At 53.7% G+C, this 19,763-nt stretch overlaps 1 long non-coding RNA gene across 1 annotated transcript in view; it reads right to left on the bottom strand.

The window, feature by feature from the left end:
* Positions 1-6,412: 6,412 nt before the first annotated feature.
* The window catches only part of LOC309641544, an 800,613-nt gene continuing 787,262 nt past the window's right edge, over positions 6,413-19,763 (bottom strand). Inside the window, exon 2 of the long non-coding RNA XR_014252681.1 lies at positions 6,413-6,654. This is a non-coding gene — a long non-coding RNA (uncharacterized lncRNA). The remainder of the gene's footprint in view (positions 6,655-19,763) is intronic.

Genomic DNA, 19,763 nt, shown 5'->3' with positions numbered 1-19,763 from the left:
GGGGGCCAGCCTGGGACGACCTGGGCCAAGCCTCGCCCTGGGGGAAGGAGGAGCGTCCCGCTCTGTGGATCCCAGGCCTCGCAGGACAGTTGAGCAAAGCCAGGACCCAACCCAGGTCTGCGCCCCTCCAGGCCACCCAGCGCCTCTGTGCAGGGGCTCGGCACACATGTGTTTCTTTTCATCCTGAATCCCCCTCTTTTTCGGCTCTGCCTGTGCTGCCCCACCTCCCCACTGCTGCCCCCGCCCAGGGATGGCCCGGCTGCCCTCAGGAAGGGAAGGAGTGGAGGGCAGGAGGGTTCCTGCACGGGGCAGGCGGGGGCTGGGCAATACGGGGCAGGGTCTTCCCTTGCCTACCCACCCCTGCTGCCAGCTGGGGGGAGGGCTCCTTCGGCTGTCACCGCACCCCTTAGCAGTGCCTGGACCTTGCCTTCCCTTGCTCGCTCCGAGCCCACCGGCCCAGGGCCAGGTAGGGGCTCCCTGTAGAACCGCCTGGCAGGTGCCCGGCAGCCCTGCATTGAGGACCCTGGGGACAGAAGCCCTCACACAAGTGTCCCTGGGCTTTCACCTGCAGCTCGGGCGCCCCTAGCCCAGAGTCACTCACAGCTCAATGAGGGACACAGCCTTCACCTGGGCTGACAGTTCAGCATCTCGGCACCCTAGGAGCTGGGCACTGAGGGGGTGACCGTGTCAGGGTGGGCACCCCACTGTGCCCTTTGGAAGCTTCTGGAGGAATCGAGGAGGCTGGATGGCATCTCCAAGGTGCTCAGCTGTGGGGCAGCCCAGTGGGACCAAGGGGCCTCCTCTCACCCTGTCCCCTTAGGAGGGTCGGACCAGCCCCCGATCCATGGCTGGTAACCTGGCAACCAGGCAACTGTCCCCATCTGTCCCAGACAGGTCAGCAAAGTCCTGGGCCAGGACAGCCAGGAATAGACTCTGTGAGGGGAGACGGCAGCTGCTCCTTTCCCCAGTGTCGGAAGAGTGTGACCACCAATCAGACCACACTGTTTCTGGACAAATGACCCAGCAGATCCTCACTGGGCACCTTCAGAAACCCCTGGTCTACAGCAAGCTGAGGGGCCCAGACAGACCGCTTTCCCTGGGTAACACAGCCTTGACTGAGCGCCCTGGACAGGCCTGCAAAGTGTCCCAACACCAGGGCCCGGCTGGCCCTCGTCCAGCAGGAAGAGACCGTTCACCAGGCGGGTGAACAATGCTGGCCCCCGCGTGACAAATGGGCTCATTAACGAGATGGATGGCCGAGGTCCACCGTCTCCACCCAGGCAGGGGCCAAGTGCACTTGAAGCTCCGGATCGGCTGCAGATGGGCCTCCGGGGGGCTGGAGAGGGGCGCCGTCAGGGGGAGGGTGCAGCCTGGGTCCCGGGACCGGGGGCACCGGGCCCTGTGGGGCGGCCGGGATGCTGTGAAGGGGCTCAGGGCAGTGGTTGGGCAGGTGTGGCAGGGGACAAGGCGGGGGCTCGGGGACAAAGAGAAATGCTGCAAGGTCCTCAGCGAGTCGGCGCCTCTGGATTAAAATCCAGCTCGGCTGGACCCCTCAACTCCCTCCTGCTTCCCGTTTCCTGCGCCCCAGCTCGGCCCTGGCCACTTCCCTCTGCGGGATCCCCACTCGGTTGTCCTTAAATCCTCCCCGCGACCAGTCTGGGTGGGAGCCTGTCTGGACACCTGCACTGTGCGGGCCTCCACACGCCACAGTCCTGCCCGGAGAGCAAATGCAGGCGGGAAGGCGAGAGGAGGGGCGGGCTGCCCAGGAGCCCTCCGGCACCCTCCTCCAGCGGCACGGCCCGTCCCGTACTCCCCTCTACCCCCACCCCAAGCCGCCTCCCCCTGGAAGCTTCCCTCGCCTGCATTTATCAGCTCACCTGGCTCATCCCCTCACCTGGTCCTGTGAGGGCCTCACGGCCGTGCCCCCAACTCAGCTCAGAAACTCAGCTTCCCAGGAGCTAAAGGCACCTGGAGTGGGCGTCGGTGGGATGCCCAGACCGTGCCTCAGCCTCTGAGGGTCCCGGTGACCAGTGAGGGCCGCCTGCCTTCCGAGCCTGTGTCTTGGAGGCGGGCAGCCTGCAGTCGCGGAGCACAGGCCCAGGCTTGCAGCCCCGCCTGGCCAGGGCAGGTGGAGGGGACCAGCAGGGCCTGCTGAGATGCACCACGTTCCAGCTCCAGCTTGAGTGCGGGCCACGAACTCCTGGGACTCAGTTTCCCCATTCAGAGTCGGGGGAGAGCCCGGCTGGGGGCACGGCTGCCGCGGGGTGCTCCAGCTGTCTTGTCCTTCCCGGAGGGACCCTTGCTGGGACCCAGAATCCCCACCTCCACTCCTGCAGGGCCAGGCCTGCGTCAGTCAGGACCCCAAGCGCGGCCTGGGCTGCAGGGCCACTGGCCCCAAGCCAGGCCGGCCCCGTCCTCCTCCACCAAGAACCGGGTTTAGGCCTGCTGGGCCCCCGCTAGAGCCCGTCACAGACCCTTCTAATCAAACACTCTAAACCGAGGATAAGCAGGGGTTCGGCTCCTCAGGCGTGTGAATAAAGCACGGTTTCCAGGGCGGCCTCTTGGAGACCATTAAAAGATTATCTTTTCCTCGAGACATCCATTAACATCCATCCAAGCTCTCGGCCGTAGCTTCAAGCCGGGAAGAGGTGCCTTGTTGAATCAGAGCAGGAAAATAAACCCTCGGACGCCCTGAATCGGCCGGTGAGTTCTCTGACAGGCTGGCAGGAACTGGATTCTGCAAACCCTTGATGGCAGCAGGCAGACCAACCTGCCCACTCGGGTTTCCTGTTCGCATTTGCCCCTGCTTTGCCCTGATTTCTATCTTTTGAGTCTTGGTGACCTCCAAAAGCTGGGTGAGACTGATCGTCACCATAACCCCAGGCGGCCTGTTGGCCAGCCCCACTACCCTCCATGCCAGGTGGGACTGGACGGCCTCACTGGGTGTGGAGGCCTTGTGGGCATCTTCCCAGGTCGGGGAGGCCCCTCGCCCCGCGCCTGCACCCGGACAGTGGAACAGGCTGTGGTGTGAGTGTCTGTGTCGGCAAATGCGGCCGGGGCTTCCCTTAGGGACACGATCAGGCGCCTTTAGCTGTATTGGTTGAATGCGGGGCCTGGGAGGGTTGAGGGCGCAGTTTGCTCCTGCCGCCTGCAGCCCCGGGGCCACCAGGGCAGAGCTGGGAGGTCGGGGTCTGAGGGCCTGTTAGGTAAGCGGCCAAAGCGGGGGGTTGCCATTGCCGTGTGGATGGACCCGCTGCTGGGCAGGGCCACCTGAGGCCTCGGCCCCTGCTCTCAGCGAGGCCGGGAACCAGATCTAGACTCATCTAACCACTGCTTCAGTGCTGAGCACCTTCCGAGTCCAGGGGTGGAGCGAAGAACATTCTGGGAGCTGGAATCACACGGGGAGGGCGGTGAGATCTGCTGTGGGGAGGGCCCAGCAGGGGCCCCAGAGCAAAGCAGAGGAGGGTCCAGGCCGGCCCCGTGGACATCGCCCGGCCCTGCTTCAGCTGGAGTCCGGACCCCAGGTGAGCCTGTGTCGGCCGTCTTCCTCGGGGAGCAGAGGGACGAGGCTAGCACAGGTCCCTCTGGAATCTGGAGCCACGATGGGCGAGCAGCGAGGAGCACGGGGGTTTGGTTCTGCTCATTCGCGTCCGGGGCAGGTTTACTCAGGCCTGGAGGTGGTGGGGACAGCTGTGGTTGTCCCCAGACGGCGAGGCATCAGGGATCCGGCTCAGGCCTCACAGAGGTTTGGACAATGGCCGGTCTCAGGTCCGGCCCAGGTTCCCCTCACTGTCTCTTCTGCTTTCCAGCTCTCCTCTGGGAATTCGTCATCGCACCACAAGATGAGAGGGACACGATATTGGCTGAGGCTCTTGCTCTGGCTGGAGCACGGGTGGGTGCGAGTTGGTCTCTGCCGGCGGCCTCTCCCCTGGGACCCGTGGGCCCAGGTGACCGGGGAGTCCCAGGCGCTTAGTGAGAAAGCCCAGGACCGGAACCCGAAGCCCCCATGACCTCAGACTCCAAACGCAGCGATGGCCAGAACTTCCACGGGTCTGGCATGGCATGGGGTGGCGTCTTTACCCAGCACCAGCCCAGGAACGCTTCCTCAGCTGGGTCTCTACAGGTGCTCTCGATTTCTCTTCCCCTGCCATCGTTCTAATCTCATCTCTGCCTCTTGAGAAACCTTCTCCAGTCCGACCTTCCTCTCACTGGATGGACTTTATTCCACCTTCTTCATTCCTTATGGCTTCAATGCCCATTTGTAAACATGTGCATTTCTTGTACACACATGAGAGGGTGCACAGCACACTTCCGTACACGTAAGATTTAGAATAAGGCTGATGTGTTAGGTGAAGGCAGGGCACCCCCATGACCCCTCCTGGCTTCCAAGCCCCCCTCACCTAGAGGAAGCAGTCTCCTGACTTCAGCGATGCCCATCTCTTACGTTTGCAGTTGTGCCACCTGCAAATACGACCCTAAATGATGAACTCGGACATTTCTCCAGTTTGAACTTTATAACGTGGAGCCACACTGTTTATTTTCTAAAGGGAATGTCTTCTTTCCCTCAACATCTTGTTTTTAGGGCGTGTAGCTGTAATTCACACCATTTCAGGGCCATAGGTTACTCTGTCACATTTCAAGAGCGTTCTGCAGTCCTTTGCTTAGTATTCCATCCGACTTTTGTTCATCAGGGCAAGGGAGCTCCCAATCCCATCTTCAAATATCCTTTGCCATTTTGGTCTTTGTTTCTGCAAGATCATTTAAACCTCCAGCTCCCTGTTCGATCGGTCCGTCCTTCCTGTTTCCACCAAGTTCTGCCTGATCTGTTTTGGTGCCGTGTTGATAAAAGCATAAGAGTGTAAAAGTGCTAAAGCTTTCTGGGAATTTCCACTGCCAAACCTGGGCCTCACTTTGACCCTGGGATCCTGGAATCTGAACCTGCTGCCCTAACTGTACGTGACTTTGGGAGGTTTTGGGATGGGGGTGAACGCATGGTATATTAGGAGGGACACAAAAAGAGGCAGACCCTGGAGGATTGATTCGCCAGTCCCACAGGGAGCTACGTTATGTCCCACCTACGACACACCTGCAGCCTGGAGCAGACCCTTCCCGAAGTCGGGGCAGCAGGGGTGCCTGTGCATGCTGGCGTTCACTGCATCTTGTCCTCCTAAGGCAAAGCCACTCCTTCACGCAAAGACTTTCAATGCAAACGTCTGGTCATACTTAGGTCTTTTTACCGCAAACGCTGACCGTGTTGGTTTTCCCCACGACGGCACCCGTATCAGTTCAACATCACAAATCCACTACACTTTCCATAGTTTTCTCTGCCTGTCTGCATCACTAACTTGATGTACCGTCAGGTTTTCCTCTTTCAGTTTGTTTCCAAATTATCGGGGACTTTTCCCTTTTGAGATAATTTTGTTATCATATAACTTACGTGACTTATGTTATCATATAACTTATGTAAGTTATCATATAATTTATGTGACTTGTCATTTGCTGTTGGTTCTGCAGCTATATGCTCAGCACCAGCCCTCATGCTGAGGCTTCTCCTGTGACTTCCTGGAAGGGCCGGGGGAGATAGATAGGCTGCTTGTGTTCTCACCTGTTCCTGAGTTTTGTCTGTGGTCTTGATACTTGAAGGTCAGTTAGCATAGAAAATCTCTGCTTGCATGTTGTTTCTTTGAGTACCTTAAATCTGATTTTCCATTTTCTTCTGCTGTCAAGGATCCTGGTGACCATCCCGTCCTTGTCTCAGGTGTACGGTCACCAGGTGTCCTGGTCTGTGCGTATCGTCCACTAAGCACAATCTGTACAACATCCCTGCCTTCATCTCAGAAGCTGCCCTGATTGGATGATAATGAGATCATCACCCTACTTACAAATAGCTTTCTCTTTTGTCCACATTGCCCCCAGTAGATTGTCTTTAATCCGCAAAGACCAATATTTACTAGAACATTGCTCAGTAATGCTTGCTGATTGTCCCAGAATCACAATGCCCCCTTTCCACAGCATTCTATATTTCAGGAAAGATTCCTTTCATGGGGATGGTTAACACCTGTTCTGTTCCACTGCTTTCCTCCCCAATTTGGGGGGCTTCCATTCACACATTTCTTGAACCTTCTTTGCTTCTATTCTGTGACTGTATAACTGTCTTTAGAACCGTTACTTTTTAGTTCACTTCTCCATTTTTCTCCTTTCTTTCTTGCACTGACCTGACTGCAGTATCAGTGGGGTCTGTTCACTCTTGTGTACGTACCAGCTGGATTCTCCTTTCTGAGGTGACGTTGCTTTTACTTTAAACATTGGTTTCTAAACTCTTTCCGTCCTTTCTACCCCCTTCCTGCTTAGCCAGCTCATTCCTGAGCTTTTCTATTTTTTACTTACTGCATTCTTTTTTTTTCCTCCTGACTTATTTATTTATTTACTTTATTTTTTTGGCTGTGTTGGGTCTTCGTTTCTACGCGAGGGCTTTCGCTAGTTGCGGCAAGCGGGGGCCACTCTTCATCGCGGTGTGCGGGCCTCTCACTATCGCGGCCTCTCTTGTTGCGGAGCACAGGCTCCAGACGCGCAGGCTCAGTAGTTGTGGCTCATGGACCTAGTTGCTCCGCGGCATGTGGGATCCTCCCAGACCAGGGCTCGAACCCGTGTCCCCTGAATTGGCAGGCAGATTCCCAACCACTGCACCACCAGGGAAGCCCTTACTTACTGCATTCTTTCATGGGCCAGTCATTTTCTTAATTTCTTTAGGCTTCTCTGTTGCATTAGGTTCCAGTCTGCACGTGCTCAGAGGCCAGTTTCCAGTGGGCGGTCCGCACTGGCCCCTCCGTCAGCTCACTTTCAGTCTTGATTCTCACGGAGGTGTCTTTGTATGGATTTTTCACAATCCTTTTCTCTTGCTCATTTGAGATGAGCTCAAGGTTCCTGTGTTTTAGGGGAGGTGTCCCAGTATGGGGGGGGCAGGGTGGTGACCCTAGCCTCACACTAACAGATTCTTCCCCTGTTATTATTGAAAAGGGGCATCTCACTGAGGAAGAGGCTTAGGACGGTGCTGAAGGGGTGGATTTTCAGCCCACTGCCCAGCCCTTCTTGGCTCGGCCATCCTAGTTCTGTAACTCCGGGCAGCCCTTGTGTAAAGTTGGGCTGATAAATGTGAATTTCCCCTGGAGGGAGCACAGGATTGAATGGCTTCATTCCCAAAGCCGAAGACAGTCTCAGGCCCATAGAAACTGCGGGGTCAACACTGTTATCCCTCCTAGAGTCCTCCTGTTTCCCGGACTTGAATCCTGACCGCCCGGGCGCACCCCTTGGAGCCTCGGGGGACACTGTGGTCCCCACATCTCAGTGAGTCCTCACTGCCCACACTGGTGATTTTCTGCCTGGGCCCCAGTGGGGATCATCTGTGCAATGTCTTGCTTTGCCCACAGACCCAGGTGTGTATGGGGGTCTCAGTGCAGGTGGAGACCCCACCTCAGATTGTCACATGGGGGTGGCCTCTGAGGGTGGGGGCAGAGGGCGAGGGAGGGGCGGGGTCACCGTGACCCTGTGCGCGGCGATGGCCTGCACCCCGGCGTGTGTGCGGGAGCCCAGCTCCTGGCGGGTCGGCGGGGCTCCCCGTGGTCAGTTTGCACTCTGCCTCCGGGCTCTGCCCTCCCACAGCCACGGGTCTGAGATGGGCTGCTGGCCTTGCTGACCTGCCTCTTGTAGGCTCCTTCTGGGAGGAAGACCGAAGACGTGCCTTTTGGAGTCATGCAGGCCCGGGCTCGAATCCCGGCTGGTCGCACGGCTGAGAGTCCAGCGCCCTTGGACAGGCTGCTCCCGTCTGAGTCTGTGTTTCCACCTGTGAAATGGGCTGATACCATCCTTCAGGGGTCCTGTGAGGTGGGAGGGGGCCATAGAAGTGCTGTGCTTGATGCGTACCCTGGCTTCCCCTCCTCCTGGGCAGGGGGCACTCCTTGGAGCGACCCGGGGCCCTGGAGGTGGGGTCCGTGCACAGGACCCGCAGGGCCTCCCTTGCTCCACAGACCTAGCTCTGAGGGTCCCAGAAAGGCAATGGGTTCTGAGTTGTAAGATGTCCTTAGAGAAATACGGGACTGAAACTTCTGCGTACGAGGAAGCGTCCAGCTGGGAATTAGGACCCCAGACTCCTCTTCTTCAGATGGTTTTGCACTGTCTGTCCTGCAGGTGTGGCGGTCTCCTCCCATTGTGGACAGCGCCACCAGGCCTGTTGGGGACAGCTCTGAGGGCTGCATCTGGGCCTCACCAGGAGGACACTCCCCAAAGCCCCCTCACGCCACTAATCTCATGTTGATGGAGAAAATTAGTCTCCGAATTCTCATGAGACTCTGCTCCCAGAGACAGACAGCTCATCTGAAGATTAAATGAGAAAAATTGCCGCTTTTGCTGGTCCCTTTAGAAACTCATTTGCATTCTGTCAGCTTCCATTACGGAGGGGCCCTGCAGATACTGAAGGGAGCATGGGTGGGAGCAGAGGCCCTCTGGCCCGGCCTGGGGGTGGTACGCTGCGGGGACTGGGTGCTCTGTGCAGGGCCCCGCCACCTCCCGGCTGGCTCTCCTCCCCTCCAGCCTCAGACACCCACCGCCCTCTCCACCCGCCCCCCCCAAAGCTCTGTGCAGAGTGGGGTGCAGCCTCCTTGCCCCCTGCCCTGCTGTCCTGGAGGGGAAGTCCAGGAGACCAGTCTTCTCACTGCAGGGTTTTCCTGCGTGTAGCTGGGCAGAGGGGCAAAGCCCCCGTCCTGGGCTGTCACTCTAAGGCTCTCTCTATGGTCAGGAGACAAATCACCACAAACTCTGTGGCTTATCACAAGGGCAGTTTATCATTTCTCACAACCCTGGAGGTTGCCCGTGCTGTTCTCTGCTGGTCGGACTTCGTGGGACTCACTCGTTCCTGGAACTCATTCTACCCGCAGCTGGGCCTTCCTGGAAAGTCCAAGAAGGGTCCCGCCATGTGCACTGGCGAGGGGTGGGGAGCACAGGAGGGTGGGGGGGGAACGTCAGAGCCCACGGAAACAGCGTGAGCTGAGCTGCACGCACCAGACTTTCCACGAGGCATCCCCAGCCGGTGCCTAAAATCACCTGGCTTAGAATCCACACCTCCTTTCCCAGTAAGCCCCACCCTCCCCGCCGCCTTGAATCTTGCACCAGAGGTGTAACGCGGGCAAATCGTGAAGTCAGTCACCAAAGCCGACAGCTGACACTGGCACTAATTGTAATTAAAAATTAGCATAGAAATGTGCTTTTAGGAGATTGAAATTATTGGTAGGTCCCGACCCATATATGTCACCCAAGTGATGGAGGACAAATACGCCTCGCATTAAATAAAGTACAGCTAGTGGGCTTTTGAGAGAGAAAAGATGCAAATGCATTGATTTTCCCTTCTCCTTGATTTACAGATATGTCTCCTGCATAGACAAATATCCGTTGGGACTGTCAGCCGTCAGACTTGGCTCCCTCTGTCTCCCAAGCCAGAGCCTTCATCAATTTCCATTCAGGTCCGCGACCCCAAACAACAGCTTTGTACCGTAAGCACTTTCTATACTCTGTAAATTGCATTACATATTAGAAATATTATCTCCGTGCAGCAAACTATCGGTTAATGATTAGTTGAGTGGGTAAAACGCATGTCAGGGAGAGGATACGGATTTCACGGAGCAATTACAGCACGGCATGGTGTTTGCATCCCTGGCAGTGCTTCCATTGTGGGACACGTCGGGGCTGCTGTCGGCAAAGCAACATGAAGACAGATGTGTCACTAGGGGCACGGGGCAGCCTTGGACCGCAGAGCTTCTCACCCCCCTCACCCGGGTCCCCATGGCCTCCTGGGCCAGGCGTGCAGGTGTCAGCGTCTTCCAGACCCTTGGAGCCTCGCAGGTCTACCCGTAGACTCAGGGCCGTGCCTGGCTCAGCTTTCTTGGTGCGGTTTAATGAGCTAGGGCGCCTGGTGTGGTCCAAGGCAAGTAGGGGCTCAGTTCACCCACTCAAAACCGTGTGGGCAGCTACCCCCCTATAAAGGCTGCCGGTGAGGTGGGGAGTAAGGCAGATATGCCCGTGCACTCCTGCAGCTTACAGGGCAGAAAGGAAAGCAGGGGGACCAGCAAGGAAGTGGATAAGCAAGGACTGGGAGGAGGCCAGGTGCTGGCAAGAAACAGAAATCAGGGGAGGGGTGGGGAGACAGAGGGGCTGGCTTAGATACTGCAGTCCTGCAGGGCCTCTCTGAGGAGGTGATTTTTGAGAAAAGTCCTGAAGGAGAGGCAAGAGCAAGTCACGTGGCTAGATGGGAGAAAAGAGCTCAGGACAAAGGGCACAGACGTGCAGAGTGCTGAGGCTTTGGGGAACGTGCTCTTTCGCATGGATGACAAGAAGTCCGGGATGGCTGGAGGGAGGTGGGGGGAGGGGGCGGTGACAGGTGCAGGCGGGTCCTGGGGCCGCGCTGTGATGACGTATGGGGTCCCGGCGGGGCACGCCTGGTCTGACTGGCTTCTATGCAGAGAGTAGACAGGGGTTCCCTGCAGAAATCAGGTGGGCGACAGGGCAGGCTGGAGGAGACAGCTTGAGGAGGGCTGGATCCGGACATGCCTTGAGATCATTCAAATGGGCAGGAGTTGGAGGTCAGAGACGGGCTGCAGGAGAAAGAAGAAACAAAGATCATGCACAGCTCTGGGTCCAGCAACCAGGTGTCTGATGGGATTGGAGGCAGGCCCCGTGGGAGCTGGGACAGGGCAAGGAGCTACCTGTGGGGCGTGGGGAAGAGTGAGGTGCAGATGCCAACAGTCTCCAGGTGGGGTGGGTAGGGGCTGTGGACCAGAGTGAGGACAGGTGTGGACCAGGGTGAGGACAGGTGATGACTAGGGTCTGTCATAGGGTGTGGAGTAGGGTAGGAATATGGGCCCTGGGTTGCTTTCTGCTCCCGCGGTTTCCTCCTCATTCACCGGAGAGAGTTTTCCAACTACCTAGCTGCGCAATGTCGGTTCTGAAGGCTTTAACCCCTGCCAGGCTGGCCCAAGCCCGTGAGGTGCGAGCTCTGCTCCGTGTGGCAGTCCTCTCTCTTGGTTTGTCCTCCTCTGGTCCGCATCCGGCTCTGCCCGTGCACCCCCACCCCGGCCCTGCTCTGGGGGTCCCGTTCCCACGGTTGGGCAGGTGTCCTGGGCCGTCGCAGAAGCTGCTTCCCTTGCTGGCCCCGCACATCCGGGCCCTCTCCCCCCTTGCGTGCTCTTTCTCCAGCAGCCGTTGACCCTCCTCTGTGCCCGCCTGGCTCCGAGTGTCCCGTCAGGCCCTCTGTGCCCTGCAGACCGTCGGCCCTGCCCTCTGGGTCCCCAGCCCCGGCGTAGCCAGTGCTTGGCCCAGCCTCGCTGAAGGAAGGAAGAGGCTGGGGGACGCAGAGGTTAGGGCCTGCGGACGGGCTGCCTGGGGGCCACGCCCTGACCTCGCGGCCGGGCACCCCGCAGGGAGGAAGCACAGATGCCAGGATCACCCAGGAGCCCCTGGGCAAGTCGGGAGTAACTCGGGATTATTTTTGCAGAGCTGCTGGAGGGTGTCCTGGGTTTCGGACTCCCGAGGCCAAGTTTCTACACCATCTGCAGCAGCGGTTTCCACCCAGCAAGAACCAGCCTGGCTCGCAGCCGAAACCCCGCAAGACTGATGGAGAGAGCTTGGGCCTCACAAGCAAAGAACGGACCGGGGCCGGGGCCAGGGCACCCGAGGAAGGTTCGCTGGGGCTTTGTTGACCCTCTTTCCCCCCACCCACAGATGTTTCTTCCTCAGAAGGGCCTGCTGGCCATGGCCGCAGTTGTCCGGGGTTTGGGGGCCGGAGGCCGGGATCTGGAGGAGGAACAGAGTCTCCCGGCCCAGCGGGTTCAGCCGCTGGTTGGTGTGGGTGGTGTCACAGTGAATTATTTAATGTGGAATGAAATCCTGCCCTCTGAGTGCCTTTAAGAGCACAGAGGAGTTAGAAGGTACATTTGTTTTGCGTAATATCTGTCTTTGTTTTTCCTGGAAGAGTCCTGGGAGAGCCGGGCCTCTGCTCCACGCGGCCTCCCCTCGTCTGCCCCTCCCCAAGCTGGATGCCCCCCGCCCCATGAGGCCATTTACACGGCACCTGCTGCCTCTCCACCCTAGCCCATCCTCAGGCAACTCCGTCCTCATCCTGTGGCCAACACCCACTGGTCCTCGGCGCTCCCCGCCCTGGACTTCCCTGCAGACCTCAGAGCTGGGAGGAGGGCCCCGGCAGGCAGCCCCTCTGTCCCCCACCTGCCTCTCCCTGCCCCTGCCCTGGCCACGGCCGTGCCCCAATACACCTGGCACCTCCCCCAGGTGAGAGCTCTGCACACAGCCAGGCGACCCCTCTGGCTGGAGCTGTTCTGTTCAAAGAGGTGCCAGGTAAGAGCTCGAGGGGAGGGAGCGGGTCCCAGGGCCCCAGGCTGCTTGTCAGGAGCGCAGGGGGCCTGCGCAGAGTTCCAGCATTGCCGCCTGGCACCCGGAGGTCAAAGGATGCCACCCCGGCTAGTGACGCAGAGCCCTGGGTCAGGTGGCCCTGCCAGGTGGTGATGGCGTCAGTTCAGATGAACATCGTGAGAGGAAAGTGAGCCCCACTGGAGCCCAGCGTGTACCTGACACCCCCTTCCACCTGTCAAGTGTGGGTCCCTCTGAGGCTCTGCAGAGGCTGGGTCTGCCATGCGAGGATGGGGAGCTGAGGGCTGAGCAGGGGGACAGGGGTGCCTCCTGCCGAGGCTGCCGCGGGTCAGCCAGGCCTGGGGACCAGCCGCGGGAGGCCATCCTTCTATTCCCCACCCTCCCTGAGAGCCCCCAGGCCCCCCGGGCGTGGCCCGGCACAGCAGGTGCACCACCCGTGTGGGAGCCGCAGGGCAGCTGGACCCCAGGCCCAGGGTGTGGTGGAGGGTGCGTGTCCTGGCGCTGCACGAGGGAGCCATGGAGGGTGGGGTCCCGCCCCCCACTACATCAGGACCAAGCTGGATGCGCCCGGGAGACGGGAGCTGTCGGCTGGCCTGGGTGACGGCGATGAAGGCTTTCCATTCCCGAGACCTCCCTGATTAAACCCACTTCCTGACTCACTGAACTAAGCTACTCCTCCACCAGGTAATTCCAGCCTTACTTTATGCCAGATACCAGGCCGGTGCACGAGTACAGACCTGAATAAAATGGAGTCTGGACACTCTGGGACACAGATGCTTGTGCCTGGTGTGGCAGACAGAGGAACAGGTAGGTGAAGACCACGTGACAAACGTTTTAACTGGAGAGACAGACACAGACCATGGCTGGGGCACTTAGGGCTGATTAACTCAGAACACGCTTTGTCAGTTACAGCATTTATTTTCCTCTCCTTGTGTCCACAGCACCTAGAGGAAGGCCTGGCACAGAGCAGGTGCTCAGTAGCCAGGTATCCCCAGGCCAAGAGCTCTGTTCGGGTGGGCCCCTCCCATCCAAACCCCTCCCCTCCTCACAGGTGCCCTTGGCTTTCTTCCTGGCCAGCGGAGGTTCTCCTGCCCCTTCCTGGTGGGCGGTAATTGACTGTCTGTCGGGGGCAGCGTGTCCAGTTATGGGTCTGAGAGGGATCGTGGGAGCGTCCCCTTACAGCAACGGGTGGACTTACATACCCTGTCCTTCCAGAAACATAGAAAAGCTGCATATAGAAATTAAACATCCTTGTCAATGCACAGCTCAGCTCTAGAGAAAGTGGAGAAGGTCTCAGGAACAAGACCGAGAGGCTGCAGACAGGAACCCTGGGGTCCCGCGGCTGCTGTGAGGGCTGAAGGCTTGTTGGTCCATCTTGGCCCCCAAGAGGCCTGGCTGGAGTCTTTAAGGATGTGCGCCTGGGATGGGGGTAGGCAGCCCTGAACGAAGACCCCTCCCAAAGAAATGAAGAGTGGTCCTCCAAGGCTATGAAGGCAGTGAAGGATGAGGGGAACAAGGATTAGCCTGAGGGCAAAGAGAAAGGCAGCCCGACTCTGTCCTCAGCTGGGTTTGCATTAACTCGACCTGCATAGCTTGCAAACCTAAAAATGACCAAAAAAAGAGATTCAAGTACTTCTCCTAGTTGAGCAGATTCTCAGACAAAGCCCTGCTGAGCAGCTCACATCCCGAAGGACGAAACACTCAGGGTGCTCCAAGAGTGCTATGGGGACAGGAGACGCAGCCCCCCAGCACCTGGGGGGCTGAAAGGCTGACCACAAAGCCCATTTGTTTGTGAATGTTTAATCAACAAAAAGGGAGATCAGAAACCTCAGCACAGATCAGAAAACTATTAAGAATACCAAGAATATCAGAGAAGAAAAAAAAAAAAAGGTAACCTTAAGAAGTGAAAAAAAAATCATTATTTTTTTAAAGAGAGACAATTGGCAAAAATGAAAGGGAGAACTGAATAAGTTCCCAAAGAGGCAGGAAAGAACTTGAAGGACAAACACCAAAACCCATAAACACCATAGTTTAATTGTAGTTCCAGAAAAAGAGACCAGAGGAAGCTGGGGAGAGACAACAGACACAGAGAGAATGGCTGAGCCTTCTCTAAGATCGCTGACAGACATGAATCCTCATATGGAAGACTTATTATGAATACAAGGGTATAACAATAAGACTTTCACACTGAGAACGACCCTGAAAAGCAACCTGAAAGGTACCAGATCAGAGGTAAGAATTTAAAAGTAGCCCGAGAGAAAAGACCTATCACCTCCAAAGATCACGGACTGTGCTAATAACAGAACCCTTGGCAGGAACAGCAGAGGCAAGAAAAAATAGTAGAATAATATCTCCGAAGGACGGAAGAAAAAATATGAGTCCATACTTTTACATCTAGTGTTCGAGAGAAAAGGAAGGAAAAAATATTTTTCAGACACAAATGGGGACTTTACCACCAAAACCCTGGAAAAGGATTTCCCGAAGCAGAGATTCCCCAACTTGCGCTGTAAAGGGCCGGGTAGTAAGCGTCTTAGGCTCGTTGGTCACATGCAGCCTCCATCACATGTGTTGTTGTTAGTAAGACCCTTTAAAAATCCATTTATAGGGGGTGGGTCATACAAAAAAAATCTAAACAGGCTGTAGGCTGTATCTGGCCCATAGACTGAAGTTTTCTGTTCTAAAACAATGGTCTTTAAACAAAAAGGCAATTCAAGTTATTGTTGATTTAGGGAGAAAAAAAAAGAGAGAGAGAATTTCCAATGACTGGGTAACAAATGATTTTTACAAATTCAGGTAGGTTTCAAATTCTTTCCTTTCAACTAAGCTCAGACTCTCACATAACTTATTAAAACTTAAAGTAATTCTAGTAACAGTTTATTTTGAATGATAATCATAAGTTGATTTTAATGCTTAAGTCATAATCATTTAAAATAATGTCTGATGCCAGATCCCTCTTGTGGGCGTGGCATGACCAGGTTACTGTGGAAGGAAACCCCTGAAATCTGGGGCTGCAGACAAGGACAGCCGTGTCCTTACCGTCCGTCACCGTTGACGGGCTGGGCAGGCGGCTGTATCTCAGGGATACTCAGGTGGAGGCAGTCCACCTCCAAGGCATCCTCACTCCCGCACCTGCTGACTCACGCGGGCCTTGGGCTGGACCACAGCTGGGTCTGCAGTCTGAAGCCTCCACATTCTCCCCAAAACCTGTCTTTCTCTGAATTTTTGGTATCAGCCATCTTCGTGGTGGGAGATAGTACATACCCCCTTTGGGTCCAGCCTCAGAGTCCCAGAGTCCCAGGCCGCCAGCTTTTCCAGGGGAGGGAGCACGGACCCCTTGTCGACATCATGCAGTGAGTACAGAATCACGGTGGGGGACACGTGGGTACCACAGACACACAGTGTGCTCGCTGGCACACAGCTCAATGTCCAACCTCAATGAAATGATGTACATCGAACGAAAACATTCCCTTCATTTTCACCTTATTTATATGAGCACGTTCTCAGTGCTTTAGATTAAATTTTTAAAATTAAAAGTAAGAATAAAATTGAATGCCGCTTCATTCCAGCAATTAGACCATCTAAGGGGGTGTGATTTAAATGTGGGGATGAGATGCATTTAAAAAACCTTTTTATGTTTGCTAAGCATTTGTCACAATGTATACTACGTTCATGTGCTGTTAATCTAGTGTTGCGAAAATAATTGTAATCATAACTCAACCTAGAAGAAATTTTAGCATTTAAAGCCCAGTGGCACCTGGATATTAAAAAATATCAATTTATAAACATATTTATCCATGTTATAATAGGAAATTATGATAGGATGATCAAAAACCCTGAAAACATAAAATATGTTAGGTTACAATTTAATGGAGGACTGGAATGAGTGTATGAAAGGAAGGTAAAAATTAAGTGCTTCCGTTTCAACTTAAAACCCAGCACTTACTGAAGCCTTTAAAAAATAGATGCCTGGTATCCATTGCTGTATATTTAGATTCTGTTGCAAAAATGTGAAGTAATAACGTAATAGTTTTAACATCTGAAATACCACGAAAATCACATTTTTGCAACTATTTACAGTTAGGGTGATAAATTTTGGAGGTCACCATGTTTAAACATTCTAATATGAAGAATAATACCTGATGCATAAGGTGCATCTTAATTCAGTTTCATCAAATGAGTACCACCTAATCAACAGCAGGTCATACAGACCCTGTTTGCTCTCTGAAACCCTCCAGGCCCACTCACCAACCCCAGACTCTACTCTTGTCCTGCAGGTAACCACACTCTTGAATTACTTCTTAAAATTGAGTCATTTACCCCCTAAATATCAGCCCTGAACGCTGCCACACAGGGCATACGATTATGCAGCACGGGTTGTTTTGTGTTAAGCTTCTTTCTCTCAAAATTACGTTTGTGGTATGCGCCGGTGTGTGTGCCGTGAATAGATGTGGATTAAGGCACTACGTACCGCATTCAATTAGTTTAGTCTCCAATGTTTGTGGTTTTTGTATTTGTGGCCAAGAAATCTTTCTCCAAATCATGAAGCTTTTCTTCCCTATTATGTTCTAGGAGATTGATTCTTCTGTTTATCAATCCACCTGGATTCAATTTTATGTACGGTGTGATCAAGGGTTCAAGTTCGATTGTTTGTTTTTCCTCACAAATACTCAATTGCTCCAACATCATTTGATTTTATTTTTGTTCTTTTATTTTATTTTTTTATTGAAGTAGAGTTGATTTACAATGTTGTGTTAACTTCTACTGTACAACAGAGTAATTCAGCTATACATATATATTTTTTTTTAATATTCTTTTCCATTATAATTTATCACTGGATATTGAATACAGTTCCCCGTGCTATACAGTAGGACCTTGTTGTTTATCCATCGTATATATAATACTTTGCATCTACTAATCCCAGCCTCCCACTCCATCCCTCTCCCAGCCTCCTCCCCCTTGGCAACCACAAGTCTGCTCTCTGTCTGTAAGTCTGTTTCTGTTTCACAGGTAAGTTCATTTGTGCTGTATGTTAGATTCCACATATGAGTGATATCATATGATATTTGTCTTTCTCTTTCTGACTGACTTCACTTAGTGTGATCATCTCTAGCTGCATTTGCTGAAGGCATCCTCTCCCCACTGCTTCCTGGGAGTCTGTCATGAATCAATTTCCACGTATGCAAGGTCTACTTTTGGGTTCCATCCAACTTCTATCTGACCATTCTTGCACCAATACCACGCTTTTAATCGCTGGAGCTTGTATTCAATAACGAGTCTTGATAGCCAATGGAGAAGTCTGGCCACTTTGCTCTTTTTCAAGATCGTCTTATTTATTATGGACTCTGAATTTTTGTATACATTTTAGAATAATCTTTCAGCTTCTACAAAACTAAACCTGTTTTCTGTCTGATGTCCTTGCTCTTTGTTCTTATTTTTGTCTGCCACACTTTTTCTGCCTTTCATGGTTTTAATTGCACATTTTATATAATCTCCTTTCTTAGTGTGTCAGTTGTATTTCTTTTTTAACTTTTTTTTAAACTTATTTCTTAGAGTTTGCAGCTTACATTTACAACCAATCCGAATACACATTCAATTAATACTATACCACTTAACGGGTAGTTTAAGTGCCTCATAATAACCAGACAATCCTAATTCCTCCCTCTGGTCACTTGTATTATCCTGACGTTCATTTTATTTATATATCAGCATAGATAGATGTACATAAGATACATACATAAGGATACATAATCAAATACATTGTCATTCTTATTTTTAACTGTCATTTGTTAGATCAATTAAGAATAAGAAAATAAATGTTTACTGTACCTTCACTTAGTCCTCTCTAATGCTCTTTCTTTCTTTAAACAGAGTTTCTGAACTATATCATTTTCTGTCTCTCTAAAGAACTTGTTTTCACATTTCTCACAAGGCATGTATATTGGCACAAACCCCCTCAAACTTTATCTGAGAAAGGCTTTCTTTTTCCTTCACTTCTGAAGGATAATTACTCAGGTTTCAGAATTTTATGGGGTTTTTTTTTTTCTCTCAACGCTTTGAATATTTCATGCCATTCCCTTCTTTTTGTTTGTTTGTTTGTTTGAGAGGAAGTCTTTATTCACAGATGACATGATCATTTATGGAGCATACCCATTGCAGCATACAAAGCTCTACTAGAACTAATAAGTGAGTTTAGCAAGGTTGCAGGACACACGGTAAGTGTAAAAAAATCAGTGATGTCTTGCCATTCCCTTCTTGTTTGCATGGTTTCCAAGGAGAAATCAGATGTAATTCTCGGTTGAACTGGGAACCAGTGGGTGGCCTGGCCGCCCCATGCCCCATCAGGCTCTGATGAGTTACCGGGTGCTGGACAAGCCCACCCCCATCTTATGGCTAAAGGGGGTGAAAGCACTAATCAAAGTATCAATCCAAGGTCACATGCAGGAAGCCCTTCACCTGTGCCTAAGGTAGACTGGTCCCTACAGCCTGGCCTCAGGGAATCCCAGCATCCCCACAAGGAGGGACCAGCATGGAGCCGGTTTATAGATGTGGGCACTGGGCACAGACACGGGGAGGGAAGTCAGAGCTCTGACTTTGACCCCCTCGTCCCAACCTGGAGAACGCAGAGCGGGTTTGCACACTGGGGTCAGAGATCAATCATCCCGCCCAACCTGGAGTACATGCGTGCAAAGTCACCTGGAGGGCGTGCAGGGCGCCAGGGGCCCCCAGTTTGTAAGCAGGAACACATGTGAGACACGGATGTGTTCATGGTCACATCGTCCACGTGATGAAGCTCCAACCCAGAACGCAGGTGAGGTGAACGGGCTGAACCTGGCGGTCACGTCCTTCCTGTGGCCTTGCGGAAGGCAGGTGTCCCTGCCTGGTGGGGACCCCAAGCCTGCTCAGAGGGGAGCTGGCCTCTTCCTTCTCTGCTCTCTCGGGGTCCCCGCATCTTTCTTGCTCCCTGGGCAGGTGGCTTTGGGGTCTCTGCTGCCCGCCACTCACAGCCTCAGTCCACAGGAATCTGTCCAGAGCAAGATCCTGGGGTCCGTCTGTTCATCACCAAGTCCCGTGGCCCTTGTTGCTAATTCCTTAATAGAAGAGCACCTTTATGGAATCTGACAACATCTGGGGAGATTTTTAAATGCTGTACATTAGGCTTTTCACAGGGAATAGTTAATGACAGGCAGGCTCGTTGGAATAGAGATTTCATCTAATCTCAGTTTCCGGAAAGTCAGTTGCAGGGTGATTTCTGCCGATTAAATTAACTCTATTTGGAGGTCGCCTCCTGAAGCTGGATTGAGAGAGACAGATACACAGTAGCAAATGCAATCAAC

This window comes from Balaenoptera physalus (assembly GCF_965194825.1).
Source record: "Balaenoptera physalus genome assembly, chromosome: 13".
Classification (NCBI taxonomy): domain Eukaryota; kingdom Metazoa; phylum Chordata; class Mammalia; order Artiodactyla; family Balaenopteridae; genus Balaenoptera; species Balaenoptera physalus.
This window is presented reverse-complemented; position numbering and strand designations above follow the sequence as displayed.